At 47.5% G+C, this 20,765-nt stretch overlaps 2 protein-coding genes across 15 annotated transcripts in view; one reads left to right on the top strand and one right to left on the bottom strand.

Moving 5' to 3' along the window:
• Positions 1–20,765, top strand: part of SH3RF2 (SH3 domain containing ring finger 2) — a 477,535-nt gene that overhangs the window by 216,818 nt on the left and 239,952 nt on the right. Inside the window, exon 6 of one of the 12 annotated variants that reach the window (XM_068277517.1) lies at positions 7,359–7,464. The exons of the other annotated variants lie outside the window; for them this stretch is intronic. The gene's annotated coding sequence lies outside the window, so the exon portion shown is untranslated. The remainder of the gene's footprint in view (positions 1–7,358; positions 7,465–20,765) is intronic. 12 annotated transcript variants of the gene reach the window in all.
• The window catches only part of GRXCR2 (glutaredoxin and cysteine rich domain containing 2), a 167,187-nt gene that overhangs the window by 91,758 nt on the left and 54,664 nt on the right, over positions 1–20,765 (bottom strand). The window lies entirely within an intron of this gene.

Below are 20,765 nucleotides of genomic sequence, written 5' to 3' on the forward strand. Positions count from 1 at the left end.
TTTCCTGATCGGAGATCGCCGAAGGCGATCGAAGAGGGCGGGGGGATGCCGCTGAGCAGCGGCTATCATGTAGCGAGCCCTGGGCTCGCTACATGATATAGGAAAAAAAAAAAACTGCTGCGCTCCCTCCTGGCAGATTTTTTTATACCGCCAGGAGGGTTAACTAGTGTGGGTTTTTCTATACTCATATCGGCTGTCTTGGAATGTACTGGTATTATACATTGGGTGTTTTTAGTTTTATTTATGCTGACAAAGATCTTATTAGACTATTTTACTCATTGAATTGGTTTTAATTTCAAAAAAATTGTTATTAACACTAGATTAATAATAATTTTAGGTTTCTCTCTGGATAATATTTATTGAACTTTGATGTAGGGATGCCTTTTTGAGCATGTATGAATCCTAGTTGGATACTAATTTTACTTGATTTTTGTATGTATATATCTATTTTGCATGTATATATCTATTTATTTTCTAATGTGTTTTTTATCTATGTGGCTTGCAGTATCCTAAGTGCCACTTCTTATATATGTTACGGCCAGAACCCGAAGTGTGGCCACTTCTAGTTCTGGCCGGCCACTTCGGGTTCTGGCCGGCCAATGCGCGAAGTGGCCGCAGCGCAGCGGCCAATGTTAGAAATGGAATGTTTCCTTTTATTATGAATGTAGTTTTCCGGCCGTCTCTGGCCAAAATGTAGCAAAACAGTTCGTTCATTAAATGAAATGAAGCTGGCGGCAATGTAGAAGGATGAAGCCGCCCGGCTTCTGCTCCGCCTCCTCTCCTCTGCCCCTGCCTCTCTCTCTTCTCCCCGATACTGGCAGCAGGGGACATGCATGTCCCCCCCAGAGTCGTTCGTCGCGGCAGGCAATCCTGTCGTTCGTCCCTGCAGAGCGGGTGCTGGCAGAAGCAATGTCTGCAGCCTCCCCGCTCTGCTTTCCTGGCGCCACGAACGACTCTCGGGGACACGCGTGTCCCCGCCGGCTACCCGAAGAAGAGAGAGAGAGAAAGAGAGAAGAGGCAGGGGCGGAGGAGAGGAGGCGGAGCCGCCAGCTTCATTTCATTCAATGAACTAACTGTTTTGCTACATTTTGGCCAGAGACGGCCGGAAAACTATATTAATATTAAAAGGAAACATTCCATTTCTAACATTGGCCGCTGCGCTGCGGCCACTTCGCGCATTGGCCGGCCAGAACCCGAAGTGGCCGGCCAGAACTAGAAGTGGCTACACTTCGGGTTCTGGCCGTAACATATATATTTTTAGGCACTCACTCGACCTGAGGAAGCGGCTTACGCCAAGAAACGCGTTGTCATTTACTGTGCTTTTGCAACCAATAAATGAAATTATATTTCAAATCTTTGATATCTATTATCTGATTTGATTTGGTTACCCAAATATTCATTTAAATTTTACACAATCTCATAACTATCTTTGCTGTGCTTGAAACCATTTGCTTAATAAATGCTTGCTAAAATTCTGCTATTTCTATCTCAATCTTCATATTGATTTTGATATTTTATTCTAGAATAGTATATAGCGTAGCTTAAAGCTTTCCACGCAAGTTATTCAATGCCAATACATTATTGTGTTCTATTTGAAGTTCAAAAGTTTCATTGAAAAGCTGACTAAGAAGTGTGAATATTAAATCCATAAACAGATAGTTGCTTACATTTTTCAAGGTTAACCCGATTGCCTGAAAACTTGATTTATGGACTATAATACATTTTTTGTAGTGTTACTTGTTTCTTGTTTCTTCATGTGTAATGTCTTTAGATTTCTCTGATTACTCAAAGTTCAAAGCATAGACATGAACCCTGGGAACAAAACACGACCAGATTAGTAAATCTACAAATGTGTAAGAACCCTCTACCCTCTAGTGCCAATAAGCTACTTATGTAAGGCTCTGGTCTGAACTGAACACTGCATTGTCTTACACTACATAATATAGACATATGGCAATGGTAGGGATTAGATTGTGAGCTCCTTTGAGGGACAGTTAGTGACAAGACAATATATATATATACACTGTACAGCGCTGCGTAATATGTCGGCGCTATATAAATACTAAATAATAATAATAATAATAATTGTCTGAACTTAAAATGAAAATCCACCTTTGCTGAGAAATAAGCAATACATTGAGTTAAAGGGAACCTGAGGGGAGAAGGGTAATGAGGATATGTTTCCTTTTAAACAATGAAAGAACTCAGATAGAGTGACCAGATTTTTGCGGGTCCAACCTGGGAGGGGGAAGGGGGGGGCGCCGCGGCGTAAAGTGGGGAGGACTGAGGAGCGCGCAGCGATGAAGACTGTGGGGGGGGGGTTGCGGCGCGCGTAGCGCCGCGGCGGAAAATGGGCGTGGCCATGACATTGTATGGGCGGAGCTAACGTAATGCTGTAACAGCGAGGCATAAGAAAGCAGTGTTTACGCCATGATGTGGTCAAACGAGACTTTGCATCATGGGTGTGCAGAAACTGTGTGATGCTAATAGTATACCGTAATCACAAAGCAGCAAACATAGGCATCTATGACCATTAAATAATAAATGCAGTAATAGTTACCCCGGACACCAGAAAATAAACGCAATGGGCAACATGTCAGCACAAAATAAACGCAATGCGGGCAACATGTCAGTATAAAATAAACGCAATGCGGGCAACATGTCAGTACAAAATAAACGCAATGCGGGCAAACATTTCACCAGAAAATTAACGCAATGCGGGCAAACATTTCACCAGAAAATAAACGCAATGCGGGCAAACATTTCACCAGACAATAAACGCAATGCGGGCAAACATTTCACCAGACAATAAACGCAATGCGGGCAAACATGTCAGTACAAAATAAACGCAATGCGGGCAAACCTTTCACCAGAAAATAAACGCAATGCGGGCAAACATTTCACCAGACAATAAACGCAATGCGGGCAAACATTTCACTAGACAATAAACGCAATGCGGGCAAACATGTCAGTACAAAATAAACGCAATGCGGGCAAACATTTCACCAGAAAATTAACGCAATGCGGGCAAACATTTTACCAGAAAATTAACGCAATGCGGGCAAACATTTCACCAGAAAATTAACGCAATGCGGGCAAACATTTCACCAGAAAATAAACGCAATGCGGGCAAACATTTCACCAGAACATAAACGCAATGCGGGCAAACATTTCACCTGGAAAAGAAAGCATTTACTCACCTGGCAAAAGTCTCCGGCCTCTGGCGCGCTGCTCCCGGGACCACATTCCTCCTGCTCGTCTCCCGCGCTGACAGGGCTACGGCAAGATGGCGCCCGAAGCCCTGTACTGGAGACACAAATAGTCTCCAGTACAGGGCTTTGGCAGCCATCTTGCCGTACCCCTGCTCGCCTGCCGGTGTCGGAACAGACACCAGAAGACTAAGGAGGCTGGAGCGGGGCTGCAGGCAATGAACTGGCACGGCGTCAATAGACGCCGCTGCCAGTTCATGAGGATAGAGTGGCCAGAGTCCCAAGGCCGGGACGTCCCGCTGCTGAAAGCGGGACGTTTCCCGGGACCTCATGCTGCCTGGGACAGCGGACCCCGAATCCGGGACGCGTCCCGGGCAATCCGGGACGTCTGGTCACTCTAGAGTACACTGGGTGGGGCCTAGGGTGACACTGAGTGGGGAGGGTACACTAGGTGGGGAGGAGGGTGACACTGAGTGGGGAGGGTACACTGGGTGGGTGAGGAGGGTGACACTGAGTGGGGAGGGTACACTGGGTGGGTGAGGAGGGTGACACTGGGTGGGGAGGGTACATTGGGTGGGTGAGGAGGGTGACACTGGGTGGGGAGGGTACATTGGGTGGGTAAGGAGGGTGACACTGGGTGGGGAGGGTACATTGGGTGAGTGAGGAGGGTGACACTGGGTGGGGAGGGTACACTGGGTGGGTGAGGAGGGCGACACTGGGTGGGGAGGGTACACTGGGTGGGTGAGGAGGGTGACACTGGGTGGGGAGGGTACACTGGGTGGGTGAGGAGGGTGACACTGAGTGGGGAGGGTACACTGGGTGGGTGAGGAGGGTGACACTGAGTGGGGAGGGTACACTGGGTGGGTGAGGAGGGTGACACTGAGTGGGGAGGGTACACTGGGTGGGTAAGGAGGGTGACACTGAGTGGGGAGGGTATACTGGGTGGGTGAGGAGGGTGACACTGAGTGGGGAGGGTACACTGGGTGGGTGAGGAGGGTGACACTGGGTTGGGAGGGTACAGGGTGGGTGAGGAGGGTGACACTGGGTGGGTGAGGAGGGTACACTACATGTGAAGGGTACACTGGGTGGGTGAGGAAGGCGACAATAAGTGGGGAGGGTACACTAGGTGGGTGAGTATGGTGACACTAAATTGGAAAGGGGGGATAAATTGGAAAGGGGGGATACACTGTGTGGGTGAGGAGAGCGCCCTCACCTTCTTCTTTTTGCCCACCTACAGCAACACTGACCTTCTTCACCATCTCGTTGGCTCTGTCCCCTCGTGGCCCGGCAGCTGTGCATCATCAAACAGCATGCTGGGGGAGGGGCCGGACAGCCGTGCGGGACATTGCCAGCTCGGAGGAGGAGGCGGCCCAGAGAGTCCAAGAGGCAGCCTGGAGGGCGGAGGAAGCGATCTGAGGGCGGCTCCTAGGGTGGAGGAGGCGGCAGCCCAGCTGATCAAGAAGCCTGGAGACACTAGTGGAGAGCAGAGGAGGCGGATCGGAGGGCGGAGGAGGCGGATCGGAGGGCGGAGGAGAAGGGAGCATTCAGCCACTGACCAGAGTCCTGCGGCCGGGACGTCCTGACTGAGCAAAAAGCGGGACGTTACCTGGGACACCAGCCAGCCTGGGACAGAAGACCCCAAATGCGGGACGCGTCCCGGCCAAAGCGGGACGTCTGGTCAGCGTAACTCAGAACATCCTCTCTGCTCTAAAAGATACGCAACAACATGATAACCTTTAAAGAAAAAAAATTTTGTTGCAGCTGATACAAATCCTGCAATAAATTTGCAGTGTCTACTCCTTGCTTTCATGGAAGCAGACATATTGTTAATACCATGTGTTTACAAATGATTTATCTGCCGCTACCGTGGCAGTCATCTGACACAGCTGAGGTATAAAATTACAACTTGTGCTTAGTCACAGATGAGTGGGTATTAGGCTAAACTCTCTAAATACATACAGATTGAATTTCTCTGTGGTTTCCTTCTGTCCTATGCAAGAGTTCAGGTCCACTTTAAAGAGAATCTGTATTGTTAAAATCGCACAAAAGTAAACATACCAGTGCGTTAGGGGACATCTCCTATTCCCCTCTGTCACAATTTCCCCGCTCCCCACCGCATTAAAAGTAGTCAAAAACAGTTTTAAAAAGTTTGTTTAGAAACAAACAAAATGGCCACCAAAACAGGAAGTAGGTTGATGTACAGTATTTCCACACATAGAAAATACATCCATACACAAGCAGGCTGTATACAGCCTTCCATTTGTGTGTTTACCTTCTGTCCCCTGCAGCTCTCATCCACTAAATAGTGACAGGCTGATTGGTTCTTCCTGCAGACAGCTCTGCCCGTGTCTGTAATTCCTCAGTATGTGTCAGCCAGCTCCTTTTACAGCCTAACAGAGGAGGATTTTTATCCAGCTCTCTCACTGATATCAGAGAGCAGAGACGCTGCTGGCTTATGTACATAACACACACATGGGAGTGTGCATAGAGGGGCCTGGAGGGGGGTGTGCATAGCAGATCACACTGAAGAGTTTGCAGCCTTCCAGACACAGGGCGATAAGTCCGACAGGGGAAAGATACATTGATTTATTACAGAGACGGTGATAGCAGAAAGTGCTGCAGTAAGCCAGAGCACATTAGAATAGGTTTAGGAACTTGTAGGATGGTAGAAAACAGGATAACATTTTTGTTACAGAGTCTCTTTAAAGATAATCTGAAGCCTCGTAAAATGTCACTTTTTATTTAACAATTCCCTTCTACACTATCACCCCAGCTAAAACGCTGCATTCCCGTGGCAGATCGCTGTATCTAAACCTTCCAAATCCCCAAGGCAATATTGGGGGAGCACTTTCTTGTAGAGGCAGAGCTTAGTGCTGTAGCTCTGCCTCTACTCACATCAATTCCTGCTAATCGCCGCCTCTCCCTGCCCCTCTCAGTCGTCTTTTACTGAGAAGGGCGTGGGAGAGGCGGTGATCAGCAGAGATGATGCTAATGGAGGCATAGCTACAGCAGTAAGCCCTGCCTCCCCGGGCAGCAAAATCCATGACTTTGAAAGTCTTGGATTTTTGCCCCGGTATTTGGAGGGTTTAGATACAGCGATCTGCCGCAGGGATGCCGCGTTTTAGCTGGGGTGATAGCGTAGAAGGGAATTGTTAAAGAGACACTGAAGTCTCATAAAAATCATCTTTTTATTTCAAATATGTCTTTAACATGATAGCCCTAACTAAAACGCTGCATCCCCGCGGCTGAAATCGAACTAAATCCCCCCTAACACCCCCTCCCTCTCCCCCGCAAAATCCACTACATTTTTGGTGCTGAAAGAGGCAGAGCTTTCAGCCGCAGCTTTGCCTCCTTACGCGTCAATCAGCGTGTATCAGTGAGGGAAGACTGAGAGGGGCGGGTGGAGGCGGTGATCTGGCGCTGATAGACGCGTGGAGAGGCAGAGCTGTAGCTGAAAGCTCTGCCTCTCACGGAAGCGCTGCCCGGATTGCCTACCCCGGGGAGTTTGGGGGGATTTAGTTAGTTTACAGCAGCGGGGATGCAGCGTTTTAGTTAGGGCTATCATGTTAAAGACATTTATGAAATAAAAAGATGACTTCAGAGTCTCTTTAAATGAAAAGTGACATTTTAGGAGGCTTCAGAGTCTCTTTTAAAAGAAAGTGTACAGAAGGATCCGCAAACCAGGCAGTGGTAGAAAAAATGCTGGTATTCTTTATTCAAAAATTCCACATAGCAAAATGCAGTAAAATCACAGGGTTCAACTGACCCGTGTCGGGCTTACAATCTGCCCTTAGTCACTATGACTAAGGGCAGATTGTAAGCCCGACACGCGTCAGTTGAACCCTGTGATTTTACTGCATTTTGCTATGTGGAATTTTTGAATAAAGAATACCAGCATTTTTTCTACCACTGCTTGGTTTGCGGATCCTTCTGTACACATTTATGGATTGGCCTGGCTTCCCAGATCCTGCACCCACTGGTTGAATTAGTAGGAGGTTTGAGCGTTTTTGACTTTCTGACTTTAAAAGAAAGACATATATGGCAGCCTCCATATCCCTCTCACTTCAGGTTCCTTTTAAGATGTACTTATTGTTAGGATTAGTAGGACATATTATTTCAAATTGCTTTCCTTTTATATTTGACTTTCAGTGCTCTGCTGATTCCTTCAAGGCTGGAAGTGTCAGAGATTCCTGTCAGTCACTTAGTTTGTGCAGTTGTGAAAAATCAGCAACATCTGTTGCTGCTCTGTGAGCAGGTAATTACTAACGTCGGTAGATTACACACCTTGGCTTTTGTGATGACTACACTACCATGCACTTGTCCTATGCATCTTCAGTATTTCTTTGTCTGTGTTTCCTCGTGCCATGTGTGTTGTTTTTGGATTTCTGTGCCTGCCTTCTGTTATACTGTTACCTGATCTAGGTTTTCTTTGTTTCCCTTATACTATGCCTTCCTGTATCCAGGAAAATGGTACCTTGCAGCACATTCTGATGAACACTAGTGGGCACTTACATTCCACGCTCTGGGGAAGCTTCACAGTTTCCATCAGTGCAGAAATTAACAGTGCCCTAACAGGTTAACAGTACATACAGTTTTCTTTCCACAAGTATACAGCTCTGCTATGTAGTACTTTGTACTCCTCCAGTTGCAGCATTGCGACTCTGAAAATAAGCCCTAGCATGATTTTTGAGGATACTCAAAATATAAGCCTTACTCCAAAAATAGACCCTAGTTACAGTTAATAAAGTAAATTTACAGTGGGAATCGAAAGTTTGGGCTGCCTTGTTAATCGTCATGATTTTCTTGTATAAATCAATAAAAAATGTCAGTTAAATATATCATATAGGAGACACACACAGTGATATTTGAGAAGTGAAATGAAGTTTATTGGATTTACAGAAAGTGCACAATAATTGTTTAAACAAAATTAGGCAGGTGCATAAATTTGGGCACTACAAAAAAAAAAATGAAATCAATATTTAGTAGATCTTCCTTTTGCAGAAATTACAGCCTCAAAACGCTTCCTGTCGGTTCCAATGAGAGTCTGGATTCTGGTTGAAGGTATTTTGGACCATTCCTCTTTACAGAACATCTCTAGTTCATTCAAGTTTTATGGCTTTCGAGCATGGACAGCTCTCTTTAACTCACACCACAGATTTTCAATTATATTCAGGTCTGGGGACTGAGATGGTGATTCCAGAATGTTGTAAGTGTTCCGCTGCACGAATGCCTTAGTGGATTTTGAGCAGTGTTTAGGGTCATTGTCTTGTTGAAAGATCCAGCCATGGCGCAGCTTCAGCTTTGTCACTGATTCCTGGACATTGGTCTCCAGAATTTACTGATACTGAGTGAAATCCATGCGTCCCTCAACCTTGACAAGATTCCCAGTTCCTGCACTGGCCACACAGCCCCACAGCATGATGGAACCATATTTTACTGTAGGTAGTAGGTGTTTTTCTTGGAATGCTGTGTTGTTTTTCCTCCATGCATAACGCCCCTTGTTATACCCAAATAACTCAATTTTAGTTTCATCAGTCCTCAGCACCTTATTCCAAAATTAAGCTGGCCTGTCCAAATGTGCTTTAGCATACCTCAAGCGGCTCTGTTTGTGCTGTGGGCGGAGAAAAGGCTTCCTCTGCATCACTCTCACATACAGCATCTCCTTGTGTAATGTGCGACGAATGGTTGAACAATGCACAGTGACTCCATCTGCAGCAAGATGATGTTGTAGGTCTTTGGTGCTGGTCTGTGGGTTGATTCTGACTGTTCTTACAATTCGTCACTTCTGTCTATCCAAGATTTTTCTTGGTCTGCCACTTCGCTCCTTTATTTGAACTGAACCTGTGGTCTTCCATTTCCTCAATATGTTCCTAACTGTGAAAACAGACAGCTGAAATCTCTGAGCCAGCTTTCTGTATCCTTCCCGTAAACCATGATGATGAACAATCTTTATCTTCAGATCACTTGAGAGTTGTTTTGAGACCCCCATGTTACTACTCTTCAGAGAAAATCAAGAGGTGGGAAACTTACAGTTGACCCCCTTAAATACTTTCTAATAATTGCATTCACCTGTGTGTGTAGGTCAGGGGTCACTGAGCTTATCAAGCCAATTTGAGTTCCAATAATTAGTTCGAAAGGATTTGCAATCAATAATAACACATTAGCCTGTGCTAATAAAAATCCCTTGTAATAACTACAGAGGTTTTGTCATTGAGGTAAGCTACCTCATATCACTTTTCGATTTTAAGCTGATTTTAGATGCTTTTATTACACCAGGGCGCCTCTTTCCCTTTTACGTGCAATCAATAAAATGACAACAGTGCCCAAATTTATGCACCTGTCTAATTTTATTTAAACAATTATTGCGCACTTTCTGTAAATCCAATAAACTTCATTTCACTTCTCAAATATCACTGTGTGTGTCTCCTATATGATATATTTAACTGACATTTTTTATCGTAACAACCAACAATTTATACGGGAAAATCATGACGATTAACAAGGTTGCCCAAACTTTCACATCCCACTGTATATCGTATCCAGGCAGCTTCTGTATGCATGTAAAAACAGTAATCAGTTGGTAATAGAATGCAGCAGAATAAGTAGACCCTTCACCAAGAAATGCAGACACCCCCTTTAAAAGAACCGCAGTCCAAAGACCCCACATGACCCTAAACAGTAAGGGTTGATAAAAAATATTTTAAAAATTGTATGGTTTGTGTGGCCACCTTTAGCCATTAGTAACATCAAAACATCACGTTTAGTGAAACTGATTATTTTTGAAGCAATAGAATAAACTATTTAGGATGTTTTTGGAATAATTTTAACCACTTCACAACTGAGGGGTTTTACCCCTTGAGCACCAGAGCAATATTCAACTTTCAGTGTTCCTTCCATTTATTCGCCTATAACTTTACCACTACTTATCACAATGAAATGAACTATATCTTGTTTTTTTCACCACCAATTAGGCTTTTTTTTTTGGGGGGGGGGGGGGGGGTACATTATGCCAGGAATTATTTTATTCTAAATGTTTTTAACGTGAAAATAAGAAAAAACTTGAAAAAAAATCATTTTTCAGTTTTTGGCCATTATAGTTTTTAAATAATTCATGCAACCGTAATTAAAATCCACGTAATGTATTTGCTCATTTGTACCAGTTATTACACCTTTTAAATTTTGTTCCTATCACAATGTCTGGCGCCAATATTTTATTTGGAAATAAAGGTGCATTTTTTCCATTTTGCATTCATCACTATTTACAAGCCCATCATTTTTAAAAAAAATAACAGTAATATACCCTCTTGACATACATATTAAAAAAAAGTTTCAGTCCCTAAGATAACCATTTATGTATTTTTTGTCTTTTTTTATTATTAAAAAAAAATGTGATTACCTTGGGAATAGTGTGGGAGGAAAATAGCTCATTTTAAGTGAAAAAAAAATGCTTGTAATGTAAATAAAAAAAAGAGGATATTGATATAATTTTAGTATTTGGCCACAAGATGGCCTCAATCTTTTTTTTGTGTGTTTTCTAAGCACACTATGTAAGCTTACAGGAAGCGCACTGTGAATTGGAAACTTTTGTTTTTCACAATGATCACGCGGCACCTCATGGAAGCCGCAGATCATTGCTTCCAGGACATTGATCAATGAATTCACATTCATTGATCTCCAGGCGAGCGGTTGGTGACGTGAACGAGTGCCAGATTGCGCGGGAGTGTGGACAGCGGCGGTAGCGGCAGGGGCGGGACCATCGCGGCCAATCAGGAGAGGAGAGGAGGCAAAGGATGGCTGTGATTGGCGGTCAGGGACAGCGCCCCCCGCCTGATTGGATAATGGTCTAGGAGATAGAAGAGGGTGGGCGCCATGTTCCCGTTCGTGGATCTGCGGCGAGGGGGGCCCGCGGATGATATGCGGACATACAGCGGGATGAAATAACTAGAGAGCCGGTGCACAGATGCACCGCTCCGATGTCAGCCACCAGCAGTGGTGAAGATCGTATGGATGAGGCGGACACAGAAAAAGACCAGGCTCGTGCCAGAGCCACCTATGCAGCAAGTCGGCTGATACCATCAGCGGGGACAAAGTCTGTGATCATCACTTGCCTGCAGGGAAGGTGAAATAGGCAGATGCAGCACTCAGAGCCGGGATTGAGTAAGTGAGTGCACTCTAGTCTGCCCACGCACTTCCTTCTGGGGGACACATGGATGCACATTCGGACTATAACACGCACCCACTTTTCCCCCCCACTTTTGGGGGAGAAAAAGTGCGTCTTATAGTCCGAAAAATACGGTACTTTATTTTCTATGCATTTTAAAAGGAAAAACAAGGAAAAAATGAAAAACTACACTATTTCTCCAATTTCATCCCCTATAGTTTTAATATAAACATTGCTACTGTACATAAAACCCACACATTTTATCTGCCTATTTGTCCTGGTTATTACAAGATTTGAATTAAGTCTCTTGGACTAAGTATGGTGACAATATATTATTTGGAAATAAAGATGTATTTTGTCTATGTTGTGTTTTTTGTTGTACTTTTCTCACGTGCGCGCCAGTGATGCTCATCCGAGCTAGGATATCCGAGATACTCGGATATCCTAGCTCTTTTTTCACTATTCGAGCTCGAATACCGAGCTCGAATAGTATTAGCTATCCGGGCTGTGCTATCCGAGCGCACTAGGATAGCAAGCAGCTATCCGGAGATATCCTAGCTATCCGAGCTCGGATAGCGTCACCAGCTCGGATAGCGTCACGTCAGACGTCACCTCAAATCCTCACAAGCGAATCAGAGGGCTCCCAGCCCTCTGACTGCAGCCAATCACAGAGGGGGAGCCTGGCCAAGTCCCCCTCTATAAATAGTGGGCGCCATGTTGCCTCACTCGTCCTGCTTGCGACTTACTGACTGACTGTACTGAGAGACTGCTCCAGTGCTTTTTGTCTGTGTGCAAGTGCATTTATTGTGTTCTAAACCAAGCGTTTTTACACTCCAACACTTGATATTCAACTGTATTGCTTTGTATTGTAGATAGATTGTATTTTAGGCAGTTTAGTTTGTGTGATTAGGGACTAGGGAGGGAGACTGTCACTGGTGCTGCTGCAGCTGCAGCAGCTAGGCCCTGTGCCTAGGCAAGGCAGCCTGCCCTGCTCTGTGCTCTAGTCTCTAGTTACCTGTGCTCTCACCTGTCCTACTCTACTGTACTACTTCTGTGTTAGATAGATTTGTACTATTTTGTAGTTAGCAAGGCCCAGCTTTACTGCTATACCTGTCCTGTATCTGCTCTCTGTAATATAGTCACACCTGTTCTATTATTTAGCTAGATTCTTCTATTGTTTAGCTAGTACTGTAGTGTACTCTAGTCTGTGTATAGGGACCGCCCATCACTGCGTTACCTAGGGTCTTTGTGTGCGCAGTGCACGTCTGCGATGTCCGCACCCTCTCGTTAGTGCTACACCTGTCCTATTTGTTTATATTACTTCTATTGTGTATTCGCTGAATTTTGTACTGTACTGTAGTCTGTGTATAGGGACACCATCAGTCAGCGTCAGCTAGGGTCTTTGTGTGCGCAGTGCACGTCTGCGCTGTCCGCACCCTCTCGTTAGTGCTACACCTGTCCTATTTGTTTATATTACTTCTATTGTGTATTCTCTGACTTGTACTATACTGTAGTCTGTGTATAGGGACACCGTCAGTCAGCGTCAGCTAGGGTCTTTGTGTGCGCACTGCACACTCTCTCATTAGCGCTACATCGATCTCTGCTGTAGAGTACACCGGTCCGTCACCTCACACACCCACCACCACCACCAGTCCCACCCCATTAAAGTACCCCACTTGTCCCACCCGCCTATACATAACTTTTTTTTTTCATTTGTATAATATTAAAAATATACAATGTCTGGCACTGGCAGCCGCGGTTTGGGCAGGGGCAGCAAGGGCAGCGGCAAGAGAGGAGGTCGTGGGCGTGGCAACCGCGCCACCACCACCACCATGCGCAGTTCTGCTTCTGCACCAGTGGCTATTCCGCCATTAGCCACTGGCCGTGGATGCCTTGGCCGCCCAACAGCTGGGAGTCACGCTGTAGAGACACAGCAGCAGCAGCAGCAGCAGCAGCGTGTGGCGCAGATGTTCCTCCCACCGCCAGGTCGTAGCCGTCTTATTGAGGAGAAGGACGCAGACTCTGTGGTGGAACTGATGGTGGATGAGCAGGCCACCATTAGCTGTGGAACCGAGTCCTCCACCCCCGCCACCACTCCTGTTTGCAAGAGCAGCAGCAGCCAACCAGAACTGCCTGGGGAGGAGGAGGAGGAGTGCAGTTCTCCAGCCCCAGCGGGCATCACCAGCACACTGTCACTCAGCAGCACCTTCTTCTTGTTATCCCCAAGCACAGCGGGGCTATGGAGTGCTGTTGCGGCAGAATTGGAGGAGGAAGAAATGCTGATGGGCACTTTGGGGGATGATGCTTTGGACAGTCAGACAGTGGTGACTGTCCCTCAGCCCATGCATGCAGAAGGGAAGTTTGTGGGGTCATCCCAGCAGGACATGTTTGCGGAGGGAGAGGATGATGATGACAGGGTGAAGGACAGAGACTGGGTGGCAGATCCTGAGGATGTCATCAGCTCTGAGGAGGAGGAGGAGGAGGATGCATCTGTGGGCCTTGCTAGAAGGATCAGCATCGCAGGCATAGGCAGGATCAGAAGTGGGCGTGCTATGCAGGCAACACAGGGTGCTGATCCGGAGGCGGAGAGTTCTGCCAGTGCCACCAGCCGCACCAAGGACCCCCCCCCCCAACCACCACAGGGAGAGCAGCGGCAGCAGCACCTTCCAGCCGAAGAGGCAACTTCACCTCCCCAATTTGGAGTTTTTTCACCCTGCGATATGTGGAGTGCAAGTATGCCACCTGCAACCAGTGCCGCCAGCAGCTCAGCAGAAGGAAGGAGCCCTCTGCGTACGGCACCACCTCTCTGGTCCACCATCTGGCAGGGAAACACTTCCATGAGCATGAGGAGTTCATGAAGTTGAAAGAAGCTGGCAGTGGCAGACCCGCCACCACTGCAAAGCCGTCGGCAGCAGCCACCCGCCCTCCTCCACCTCCTCCAGCAGCACCAGCAGGAGTGCGTCAGCAACGCACTGCTCCTCCTCCCTCTGCAACTCCTGCCGCCGACACTGAGGCCTGTTCTGGCAGCCAGTCCTCAGTGGCCTCCTCTGCTCCCTCCAGTGATTCCCATGCCAGCAAAAGGCGTCGCCAGACCCTGCTCAGCGACACCTTCCAGGGGGTGGTCAGGGTTCTGCCTCCCAGCAGCCGTCGCGTGCGTCAGCTGAACGGCTTGCTGGCACGGGCCATGTGCTCCCAACTCCTGCCTTATTCCCTTGTGCAGGAGGGGAGCGACATGCGTGCGCTCATGATGTGTGCAGCCCCCGATTGGCCAATCCCCAGCCGACATTATTTTGCACGCATGGCCATCCCTGCACTTCACCGCTCTGTGATGGACAATGTCGGGAGAGGGCTGGATCACGCGGTGGGTCAACGGGTCTATGTCACCATGGACTCGTGGAGCAGCCGGTTTGGGACAGGCTGCTATCTGTCCTTCACCGCGCATTGGGTCAGCTTGGTGGAAGGGGGTGAGGAGGGGGGAGCAGCATCAGGCACTGTCAGAGCAGCAGCAGCAACAAAGCAGTGGGTGGTGCCACCATGCAGGGTCAGCGGAATTGCAGCAGGTTCCTCTGATCCGCTTCCATCCTCCGACACACCAGCCCAAACCCCCCGCCTCAGCAGCAGCGTGAAGCCCCGCCACTGCCAAGCGCTGCTGGAATTGGTCAGTCTGGGGAAGACCAAACTGACGGCGAACCATGTCCTGGCCAAACTCCGAGAGCAGGAGAGGAATTGGCTGACCCCCAAAGGCCTCAGAGTTGGAAAGGTGGTGTCCGACAATGGGGCAAACCTGGTTGCTGCAATCAGCAGGGGAGACCTGACCCACATCCCCTGCCTGGCGCACGTCCTGAACCTGGTAGTCCAAAAGTTCCTGCGGACCTACCAGGGGATGGACCGACTCCTTGAGGTGGCAAGGAAGGTTGTGCGTCATTTCCGGCACTCGCCTGCAGCCGTAGCGAGCCTGGAAGAGGTGCAGAATGAGCTGCACCTGCCACAGCACCGGCTCGTGATCGATGTTCCAACTCGCTGGAACTCCACCCTGGCAATGTTGGAGCGTCTGGTTGAACAGAGGCAGGCTGTCAGCCAGTACCTTGCACGAGCAACAGTTGCCTCCATCACTGCAACTGGGCGTGCCGCCACCAACCTCCCATCCATCATCTCCACGGAGGACTGGGGACACATGCAGCAGGTGTGCTCAGTCCTGGCACCCTTCCTGCAGGCCACCAACATGGTAAGCAGGGACCATGCAATGGTGTGCGAGTGGGTCCCCTTGGTGTGTGTGCTGGACAGGGCCCTGTATGCACTGCTGGAAGAGGGAGCGGCAGCCTTGGACGAGCAGGAGCTGCAGGCAGCTTCACAGGCCACCTCTGAGGAGGAAGGCTTGGAGTTGGTGGAGGTCCCTGACCTTGCTGCTGATGAGGGGGAGAAGTGGAGCGTGGAGAGAGGATGAGGTGGAGGAGGCAGAGGAAGAGGAGGACAGCACTGTCGGCTCTGGGCCTGCCGATGATGTGCCAGCAGACGTGGCCAGACTCTTCCTAATGGCAGCGCACATGCGGAGGTGCCTGTGCAAGGACCCAAGGGTCTTCCAGATGAAGCAGAGGGAGGACATCTGGATCTGCATGATGCTGGACCCACGTCTGAAGGGGAAGCTCAGCCAGTTCCTGCCTGCAGGAGGAGACCGTGCGCAACAAATGAGGGATTTGCAGCTGTCCCTTGTTGAGCGCTTGGAGGAAGCCTTCCCTCAGCCATCCACCACCACTGTCCAGCCAGCATAGAGGCAGCAGCAGGTGCCTGCATCCACCAGCAGCAAGCGCACGCGCACCACAGACCTGCTGTCTCTGACCAACGAGCTCTACATGAGTGTAGAGCTGCCAAGGACTAGAGAGGAGGTGCCTGCAGCAGCATCCTTCTCCAGTCACAGGCAGCGCTTGACCCGCATGGTGGCTGACTACATCAGGTTCTTCAGCGGGCTTGACAGCGTTGCCCCTGTTGATCCCATGGAGTATTGGGTCAAGCACCTGCCGATCTGGAGCAAGCTTGCGCAGTACGCCCTGGAAGTGCTCTCCTGCCCCCCTTCCAGCGTACTGTCAGAGCGTTGCTTCAGTGCAGCCGGTGGAGTCATCACTGAGAAGCGATCTCGTCTGTCTCACAAGTCTGTGGACAGACTGACGTTTCTCAAAATGAACCAGGCTTGGGTGGAAGGCAAATTCCTGGCCCCTGTTGTTGGCGAGAGGGGGACATGAAGTGGCGCGCACACATTACACCTGCTGCTGCTGTATTTCTTCCTGCTGTCTGTGTCTCCACTGCCAGGGAACACATTACAAGGTGCTGCTGCCCATGCGCCACCAGCTATTACGCTCAAAAATAGCTGCCTGCCCTGCATTATTTTGAAAAAAAAATTAAATTATTTTAGAGGTGTCCGGGTTGAAAACTGTGCTGTCCCAATTGTGTATTGGACACAATGTGGGCTTCACGACCGCTGTCTGGAACCTCATAGTGTTTATTTACGGCCCTGGAACCACCGCTAGGACCCAGGGCCTATTATGTCTCGCTGCTTGCCCTCCTGCTTCCTGCTGCCAGTGTGCCACACACTCATCCTCCTCACGCTGCCTGCTGTTGTATTTTCTCCTGCTGTCTGTGTCTCCACTGCCAGGGAACACATTACAAGGAGCTGTTGCCCATGCGCCACCAGCTATTACGCTCAAAAATAGCTGCATCAATTTGAAAAAAAACATTTTTTTAATTAATTTAGAGGTGTCCGGGTTGAAAACTGTGCTGTCCCAATTGTGCATTGGACACAATGTGGGATTCATGACCGCTGTCTGGAACCTCATGGTGTTTATTTACGGCCCTGGAACCACCGCTAGGACCCAGGGTCTATTATGTCTCGCTGCCTGCCCTCCTGCTGTCTGCTGCCAGTCTGCCACACACTCATCCTCCTCACGCTGCCTGCTGTTGTATTTCCTCCTGCTGTCTGTGTCTCCACTGCCAGGGAACACATTACAAGGAGCTGTTGCCCATGCGCCACCAGCTATTACGCTCAAAAATAGCTGCATCAATTTGAAAAAAAACATTTTTTTAATTAATTTAGAGGTGTCCGGGTTGAAAACTGTGCTGTCCCAATTGTGCATTGGACACAATGTGGGATTCACGACCGCTGTCTGGAACCTCATGGTGTTTATTTACGGCCCTGGAACCACCGCTAGGACCCAGGGTCTATTATGTCTCGCTGCCTGCCCTCCTGCTGTCTGCTGCCAGTCTGCCACACACTCATCCTCCTCACGCTGCCTGCTGTTGTATTTCCTCCTCCTGTCTGTGTCTCCACTGCCAGGGAACACATTAAAAGATGCTGCTGACCATGCTATTACGCTCAAAGATGCTGCTGACCATGCTATTACGCTCAAAAATAGCTGCCTGCATTATTTAAAAAAAAAAATTGTAATTAATTTAGAGGTGTCCGGGTTGAAAACTTTGCTGTCCCAATTGTGTATTGGACACAATGCGGGCTTCACGACTGCGGTTTGGAACCTCATGCTGTTTATTTATGGCCCTGGTACCACCGCTAGGAACCAGGGCCTATTATGTCAGTCACATCACACTGCCTGACACACACTACTCCTCCTGTAGGTGCATTAGGCTTCTGCAGTCTGTGTGCTGCTACCACTGCCAGGGAGAACAGAAGAAGAACTATTTTCTGCTGCCAGCCTGCCACCTGCCCACCCACTCTCCTACCAGCTATTACCACACTACAACTTGCAACTACTTCCTCCTCCTGCTGATGTCTGTGTTTTACCACCGCCAGGGTACACAAAAAAAGGCGCTGTGGCTTGCAATATGCCACTACCTACCTATTATGCCATCAACACAAATATAACTATGGTGTTATTAAAATAAAATATTTCCACAAATGAAGTAAAAAAAATATTACAAAAGAAAGGAAAACCAAGACACATAATATAATGATAGAGAAGAAGAGGAAGAAGAAGAAAGAAGAAGAAGATATAGAAGAAGAAGATGAAGAAGATATAGAAGAAGAAGAAGAAGAAGATATAGAAGAAGAAGACAAAGAAAAAGAAGATATAGAAGATGGAGGAGGAGGAGGAGGAGGAGATAATTGAAGAAGATGAAGATGACGTAAATGAAGACTTCCAACTTACAACCATTTTGGACACACCTTCTCATGCAAACACTTTTCATGAAGTTAATTTACTATTTTTGATACCTTTTTTTTATAACTACTACATCACCACATAATCACTTGATGTTTTTCTTCATAAAAAAGATGGTTTCATGCATCATTGACCTCCAATACAAGTTTTAAAAGCTATTTAAGGCCAGCTCGAATATTTTACTCGAATACAGACTCGGATAGTGACGTCGGATTTCCGAGGTCGAATCGGATATTTGATTAACTCGAATATCGAACTTCGAGTGAATTCGGATAGTTTACTATCCGAATTCGACCAAACACGAATAGGATAATGAGCTATCCGATCAACACTGGTGCACGCGCACGGGAGCATGCGCATGCACACGCATAGCGGACCTAGCGTTAGCAGCGTTACTTAGCTTATAAAAACATCCTGGAGCCGTTATGAGGCTCCAGTAGGACGATTTAATACGCTTGCTTGTCTTTAAGTGGTTAATAGAGAAGGTCAATTAATAATTTTATTATGTAGAGGGTAAGGTTTAAAAATTGGGAGTGGTTAAACCTGTTCAATCTCCCTTATACAGATCTTCCTGGTAGTTTATTGGTCCCCCATATGTTTCCCTGGTGGTCTAGTGTTCCACCATAAGCTTCCCTGGTGGTCTTGTGGTTCCCCATATGTTTCTTTGGTGGTCTAGTTGTCCCCCATACATTTACCTGATAGTAAAGCTCCCTTGGTAGTCTTCTGGTCTTCCATATGTGTCCCTGGTGGCCTCTCCCATATACCTGTCTGAGGTCTAGTGGGCCCTATATGCTTCCCTAGAGATCTAATGTCCCCCTTTATGCTTCCCTGGTGGCCTAGGGGCCCCCAATATGCATCCCTGGTAGTCTAGTGGCCCCCTATATGCTTCCCTGGTGTTTTATGGCCCCCCAATATGCATTGTTGGTAATCTAGTGCCCCCCATATGTTTCCCTGTTGGTAGAGTGGGCCCCCATCACTTCATTGGTGGTCTAGTGGTCTCTTATAGCTTTCCTGGTGATCTAGTGGTCCCCATAGCTTACCTAATGGTCTAGTGGTCTCCAATACTTCAATGGTGGTCTACTTGTCTCCCATAGCTTCTCTGGTAGTCTGGTGGTCCCCCAAAGCCTTTCTGGTGGTCTAGTTGTCTCCCATATCTTTCCTGCTGGTCTGGTGGGTTCCCTGGTGGTGGAAAGGGGGCCCATATGCATAGGTTTGCAGCAGGAAGCATGGCGGGTATATATTTACTCATCTCCCCTAGTTGCAGTGGTGGGCAACTCTTTACCTCAGCTCAGATCGGCATCCAGCTTCCTACTGCAGCTAAGTACTAAGTCTGGGACCAGACACTATAGACAGTGTGATGCTGATCTGGAGTGGAGCAAAGACCATCACAGGAGCAACGAAAGGTGAGAGCCATTCCTGCTCTGTGCCAGCCGTTGGGGATTGCTATGATAAGTGCTCATCGTAGTGATCACCAAACCAACTGGCACGGCTCCTGATCCATTCAGGAAGAGATAAGCTGTCAAATGACAGCTAAATCTCCGGTGCTGGAAGTGCGTGAATGTGGCGGGAGACCTGGCAGAGATTGCTGGACACATAAAGGGCAGATATTTTAATTAGCTGCATCTGTAAGTGGTTAAAGCACATTGGGCATGATTCACAAAGCTTTTTCACCTGTTTTTCTCTGTTTTCACCTTATCTATGTTACATTTTTAAGCTTCCAAAGAGCAACAATATAATTAAGGTAAGAAAAGTAATATTGAAAGGAAGTTAATCAGAAACAACTTTGCTTTGAGTGATTATTTTGTGTGTAAATGTGGTGAAAGGTTATTTTTATCAATTAGGTGATAAGTCATTTATGAGAAGTTTTGTGAATAGAGCCCATTAAAGACAAACATACTGTATGTCCAAATCCAGATTGCATCTGACGAATTCATGGTCGCTCTGCATGCAGCATTTTCAGAGTGATTTCATGAGGGAAAGCAGGGACCAAAATTGCTTTCCCTTACATCACTACGCTTTTAAGTAGCAAAATCGCTCTTAAAAAAACAGTGTTCTTTAAAGTGGGTCCCAGGCAAAGTTTAAGGCAGGTTAAGTAATTTGGAGCACATATGTAACATACAACTTTCCAATTCAGAAAGTAAATAAAATGTTGTTTAAGCAACACTGCAATCTAGTGGACAAACTATAGTATAGATGAATCCCTGGTTAGAGAAATGTGGTCTTGTTATGGAT

Source organism: Hyperolius riggenbachi, chromosome 3, assembly GCF_040937935.1.
Source record: "Hyperolius riggenbachi isolate aHypRig1 chromosome 3, aHypRig1.pri, whole genome shotgun sequence".
NCBI lineage: Eukaryota > Metazoa > Chordata > Amphibia > Anura > Hyperoliidae > Hyperolius > Hyperolius riggenbachi.